We start from the raw sequence: 6,000 nt of genomic DNA on the forward strand, positions 1-6,000 counted from the left end.
CTCGAATATTTGTCTTCTTATATATTTCTAAGTCTGCCTGTTAGTCTATTCTCTAGCCTAAAGTGGGGATCTATGGGTATCTAGGCTAATAGTAAGGTTACTCTTGAGGAATCAAGACTAAACTCAGGATCATTCAGGCAGCCACCAGGGAGCTCCAAACCTAAAAGGAGATCTAGCAAGGACAAGAGGTAAGTTCTTGAGAACCGCAACACAACCTGAATTGTGTTGTAAAGTACGTATCTTTTAATTGCTTTCATCACCTCTATAAATTGCTAACATAATCTGGTCAATTATCACGCTGATAAGATAATCTTTGGATAAATAGGGTCTTGCTAGGTACCTTAAATTAATATAAATAATCTCTTGACATATTGTTTAGTTAATTACTTGTGCATTAAAATCCACCCAGATTAGAAATGCAGTATAACGCATGTCCCTAAATTTGTTCGTGACACGAAGTTTTAGACTAGTAAAAACCACCGAGGGCTAATATTAGGCACTCCCATATTAGTAACTTTACCCTCGAACCCAATCTCTACTCTACGGAGAGGTATGTTGGGGCGATTTTCATTCGAGATCACAAGGGAACTAATTAATTGCTACTGTGAACAAATATTGAAGCCTTGGTAGATCAATCTATGGTACTCTTGTATCACAAAGACATGATTTTGTCAGTTTTTTCCAATATGCACGCTAAAACTGCCTGACAGCTCCATTGAACTAGTTAAGGCAGAATAAGCTATAGATGTTCCTTAATCGATTGCCACAACATATGAGGGAATATATGGGAATCAACTAAAGTACGCATCCCATTCTTGATAAAAGAAACGTTGTGCATCTGGAAATTGCATCACTTTTCGACCCCCTTATAGCGGGTCAGGTGTACGGAGGGTACAGGTTATAACTCATAGGATAGCGACCCGTTGACCCCTAATTGACGGCTTTATCATGCCATACCGATAGGACCGCCGCTGGTAGGGATGATCATCTATAGCTAATAAGGATGTTGTGAGGAATCTCCTTGGGTTCCTATCATCATGTTGATAGGTATCCTTTTACATGTATTTTTTCAGATGCTTTTGGATTGTTCTCACACTAAATACCCACTTAACCTTTATTATTACCTAACATTTATATCACTTTTGTGAGCGATTTCAGACAAAAACGTTGGAAGATGATGAAATTTCCCAAATATGCTCCATTTTCTGTTAATTCCCACTCTACAGTCCACGCAAGCAAGAAAATCGATCTATTTTTTTTTTGCAAATCGCAACCAAATCGCCAATTGAATTGGCAACTTCCATGATTCAAGTGTTACTCGTTAATTCAAGCGATTGTTTTCCAAGCTTCCACAGTTCCTCCAACATTAGTATGCTTCAGAGCTTCACTGCAATCTTGCTCATGAATGAAAATAATACCAACAACAAGCCTTAAAGTTGTGGTGTTTCCCATAGTAGAATCCGCCAACCATTCCTTCAAACTCGAAATCACCGATTCCTGAAATTAATGTGACTGAATGAAACCCAATTTGACCATGTACTACAGAAATAGCTTTTAATAGCGTTTCTTTAATAGCGCTTTTGCCTCTTTCGCTATCAAAAGATTAAAAAATAGCATATTATAGCGCTTAGTAGAAAAACGCTATCATATTTCAACATATTATAGCGGTTTAATAGGGCGCACTGTCATATGATAGACATTTTTTATAGGGATTTCAAACTTGAAACGTATTTTGTTTTTTAAAAGAAAAAAAAACTAAAACTAAAAATATGAACCGCTTAAAACATTTTCTTACCCACGTTTCTTTACTCTGCAAAAACCAAAAACCTCAAACCTAAGACTCTCCATAGACGGAAAAACCTACCACAATCCTTTACGCGACGGCGATTTACGGTGGTGGCGGCGTTTTTTTTTTTCCTGTGGTGGTTCTTCCGACAGAATTTCGAATTCCATGGTAATCTCCCTTTCTTTTGCGAAATTCTGTTAATTTATGGTGAGTTGTTCTTATTTTGCATTTGAAGGGTGGGATTATTGTTAATTATTTTTATTGAATTGGTTTTGTGGGGACGGGGTTTGGATTCAGTTAGGGTTGGTTTAATTATGGGTTTTGTGTTTTGTTCCTCTGAATTGGTAGACGTAAGTAGCACATATTTGGTTTGGATTTGGGTTCTGATTCTTTATTTTGATAATGGGTTGATTCATTATTTGATTTCATGATTACACTGGAATTACGGTTTTGTTGAATTTTCTCAATATATATACATTTTACAACATTTTGGTTGATAGATCGCATAGTTTCAATGGAAAATACAAGAGTGCCGATTTTTTTATTTTAAAAAAATCTCCGTTGATGTAAACCATGTAGTCATGGTGTCATTCTTGAGAGGTAGTTTATCTTCTTGAGTGTACAATGTAGTATCAACTGGCAATGTCACAAGCAATATGGGTGAACAATGTTTTCTTTGGGATAACCTTGTCTTTCAGATTCATTCCAATTTATCTATCTCCTTAGTGGGAAATCTGATATGAGGCAGTAACCATCAATGCCTCCATAGACCTTTGGGGCATGCAACTAACAAATTTTACTGTTGCATATACTTAACCATTCTAGGTAATACGTGCTTAGGTTCATTCTTTGCGTCTAAGTTTGGTGATGCTTTCTCCCTGGTTGCTTGAATTCAGGTGACGCGACACTTTAGATTTTCTTTGTCAGTGTCTTGCGAATATGGTATGATGGAAACGAGATATATCTGTTGAGTATCGAAATTAGTATGATCTATTAGCTGACTCTTTTATGTTTTCCTACTATGTACATCTCGGTGTTTACCCATTTTAAGTTGTTGGATGGGTCTGTTTAGGTTAGTTTGTGTGCAGGTCAGTTTTACACAGCCAATTTGAGTTGTGTTGGCAGGTTTATTCAGTCTTTTGCCTTAAATGTTTGGTCGGATTTGTGTTAGTCAAGGAGGGCCTTCTTAAGTTCCTTAATTTACTGAGAATATGAGCGTGGAAACTGGCAGTCTCATATAGGACCGAAATATGAGATATAAATTGATGATGTGCATAAATAAATGAATTGGACTTGGGCAGTTGTTGCCTTTTGGAAAGAGCTTATAATTCAATTTCAGAAAACGTGTTCATCATGTAATTAGAGTCGAGGACTTTTGGTTGGTTGTTGATGAAATTTATGCCATGACCTGTATAATATCTTTTTCCCTTAAGTGTGAGTTTTGATTCTTTTCTTGTCTTACTGTAATGAAGTTGACAGGGCTGGACCATGAAGTTCTTAACTTGGTTTTTGCGGTTCTGTTTCTGTATGTGACTATGTATCAATAGTGGATACTATCTTACCTTCTACTCCTGGCTGCTCTTAATATTGATCTACTAATTTGCTGCTAATTTATTGCTTTCTGTGCATAATGGTCTACTGATATGCTGCTTTAATTTGAATACTGATCCACTGATATGCTGCTTCGAATACTAATCTACTAATATACTGCTGTGAATGATGATATGTTGTGAATGCTGATATGCTGTGAATACTGATCTGCTGATCTTGCTACTGATCCTGCACATTCTGACCACTGATACGATGTGAACTGATATGTTGTGATTTTTCACCGTCATTTGTTCCTTGAACTACTGTCATACATATATACTATTACCTGTGTTACTCTGAAACGGTGGCTTGCATTCTTACAAGCAGGTAGCTACTGTCAAGACCTCAAAACTTGGGGTTTCAAGCTTGTAAGTATATCAGTAACACAGGTACAAGACCTTAATTGCATTTGGAACAAGTTAAACTTCGTTATTTATGCTAAAATTTGGTGTTATGTTGAAAAATATATTTTCTGGTTACCAAGTCAGAAATGAATACACTGAAGTATTGAATACATCTGTTGTTTTTTCACTATCAAGTTTGCTTTGCATACCAGTCCTATTCGGTATCTTTGCTTGATTTGCTTCTTGGTTCATATTTTTTATCCTTTTTCTTCCTCTCCTTCTCCTTTGCCTTTCCCTTTGATGTACCCTTGCTATCAGCTTGAATATCCTTCACAAGAGCGTTTTTAATGTCAGAAACTCTATTCTCATCAAGAATCACTTTTTCCTTTCCTTTAACTTTGTCAGTACTCTTTTCAACTTTACTAGATAACACCGTATCATCGTGCTTCTGAGAACCTTCTACTCCAGGGGTTGTTGTAGGAGCACATTTCACTAAGTTTCCACCTACATTTGCCTTGTCTTCATCCACCTTATCATCACCTACGTTATCACTTAACTTTCCAGAAGTGTTCATGTTTCCATCCTGGCTCTGTATAACAGTCTTGTTCTCACTATTGGCTACTACTCCACCAGTGCCCTTCTTTTTTGGTACCCTCTTGATGATTTTCCTTTTAACTAGTCTTTTTACAGGACCATCCCGCACCACGTTAACACCCGTTGCATCTGATTTCACCTCCGGTTTATGTTCAGTAGAGTTTGAATTCTTATCACTTTTCACACCAGATTCTTTGTCCAATTCTTTCACATCATCATCAGTTTCGGACAACTTCTTTGCTACTTTCTTTCTGGTAAAAGTTTTGACACTAGTGACATCTGCAGGTAATGCGTCTTGCTGACCAGCAATTTCTGAGTTTACACTGGTATTGGCTCAATAACCTTATCCTCCAACTTATTACTATCTTTACCTCCATTTTCACCATTGACTATTTTATCAGCAACCTTTTGCTTGACAATTTTCGAGTTAAGCTCTAGAATTTAGCTTGGTTAAGATATAATAGTGCTTGAGTTAATGCTTGACAAATCATTTATCTTTTGACCTTTAATCATATCTCAAATTCTGTATCAGCTTTTGCTAAATTTGGTCTATATCGCTCCCTTAAATTTGGTCACTCCTTATCTTAAGAAGTGCATTATAACTATCTGTATCGTAAAGATGATACTTCATAGAAAGTGAAATAAGCAAGATTCTGCTTTATCAAGATTATTTTATGTACAATACACAAATACCAAAGCACTGCAAATATTGTTGTCAGGTTTAAGGTCAAATAAGTCAATGTCTTGCATCAGAAATTCTACCTCTAAGCATCTTCTCAATCTGCACGAGCAGCTTATTAGGTTTTGATAAATGGCTAAACATGGTATAACCCTCCTTTCTAGCATTGTTATTTTTTTCCTGAGTTGTTATGGTCAACTTATGCTATTCCGGAACAATATCTGCAGACCATGAGCTTTTAGATGAATAAAATTTATATATTTTTACTTCTATCATGCACTCTTTGTGCTGTTATGGACTCTCTTCTGCTGTGAACGTATGTTGGGACTTTCATCCATCGTTAGTGCAAAGAACTCACAAATTCACTTAATGTATGGCACTTAATGTTTATGGTAATACTAATTCTTTCGGGTTTTTTCCCTTTTATATATGTATGAATTCTTATACCCCATTGTTTCGCAGTACTTTTCAGTTTGTCAGTTTTCAAGTTATGACAAAGAGCAGATTGACGAAGTAAGAACCGAATGGGTGCGCCATGTTGTTCAACAATTGTATAATTGCTCGGTTTTGTTGAAGGAATTAACAAACATAAGACTCGATTGATTAATGTATTTTACGTAGTTTAATGTTTAGAATTTTAGTATAGATCTATGTAATTTGTTTTATTAGGGTGACAATTGCAAAAATTCTTTTAATTGAGGTTTGAAAATTAATTTTCAACTATTTACTATTCTTCAATATATGGTGTTATTTGTGGTAAAAAATGAAATATTTTTCAGCTATACTATAAATATATATATAAAAAAAACCCTTTGATATCGCTTCATATACATCCGCTATAGAAAATAATTTAAAAATGGCGCCAAATTTTTAATAGTGTTTCTTTAATAGCGCTTATAATGTGCTATAAAAGAAAAATTTGAATTATCCCAATATTACATATGACAGCGCTTTTGAAAAGCGTTATTAAAGGTACCTTTTACTTTTAATAGCGGAGCCATTGAAGC

At 35.5% G+C, this 6,000-nt stretch overlaps 1 long non-coding RNA gene across 1 annotated transcript; it reads left to right on the forward strand.

The window, feature by feature from the left end:
* The first annotated feature begins 1,773 nt into the window (after positions 1–1,773).
* Positions 1,774–5,731, forward strand: LOC130460883 (uncharacterized). The gene is made up of 4 exons (XR_008921079.1): positions 1,774–1,954; positions 3,704–3,765; positions 4,600–4,640; positions 5,456–5,731. It is a non-coding gene; the product is annotated as an uncharacterized lncRNA (long non-coding RNA).
* Positions 5,732–6,000: the final 269 nt, after the last annotated feature.

Source organism: Spinacia oleracea, chromosome 5 (genome assembly GCF_020520425.1).
Source record: "Spinacia oleracea cultivar Varoflay chromosome 5, BTI_SOV_V1, whole genome shotgun sequence".
NCBI lineage: Eukaryota > Viridiplantae > Streptophyta > Magnoliopsida > Caryophyllales > Amaranthaceae > Spinacia > Spinacia oleracea.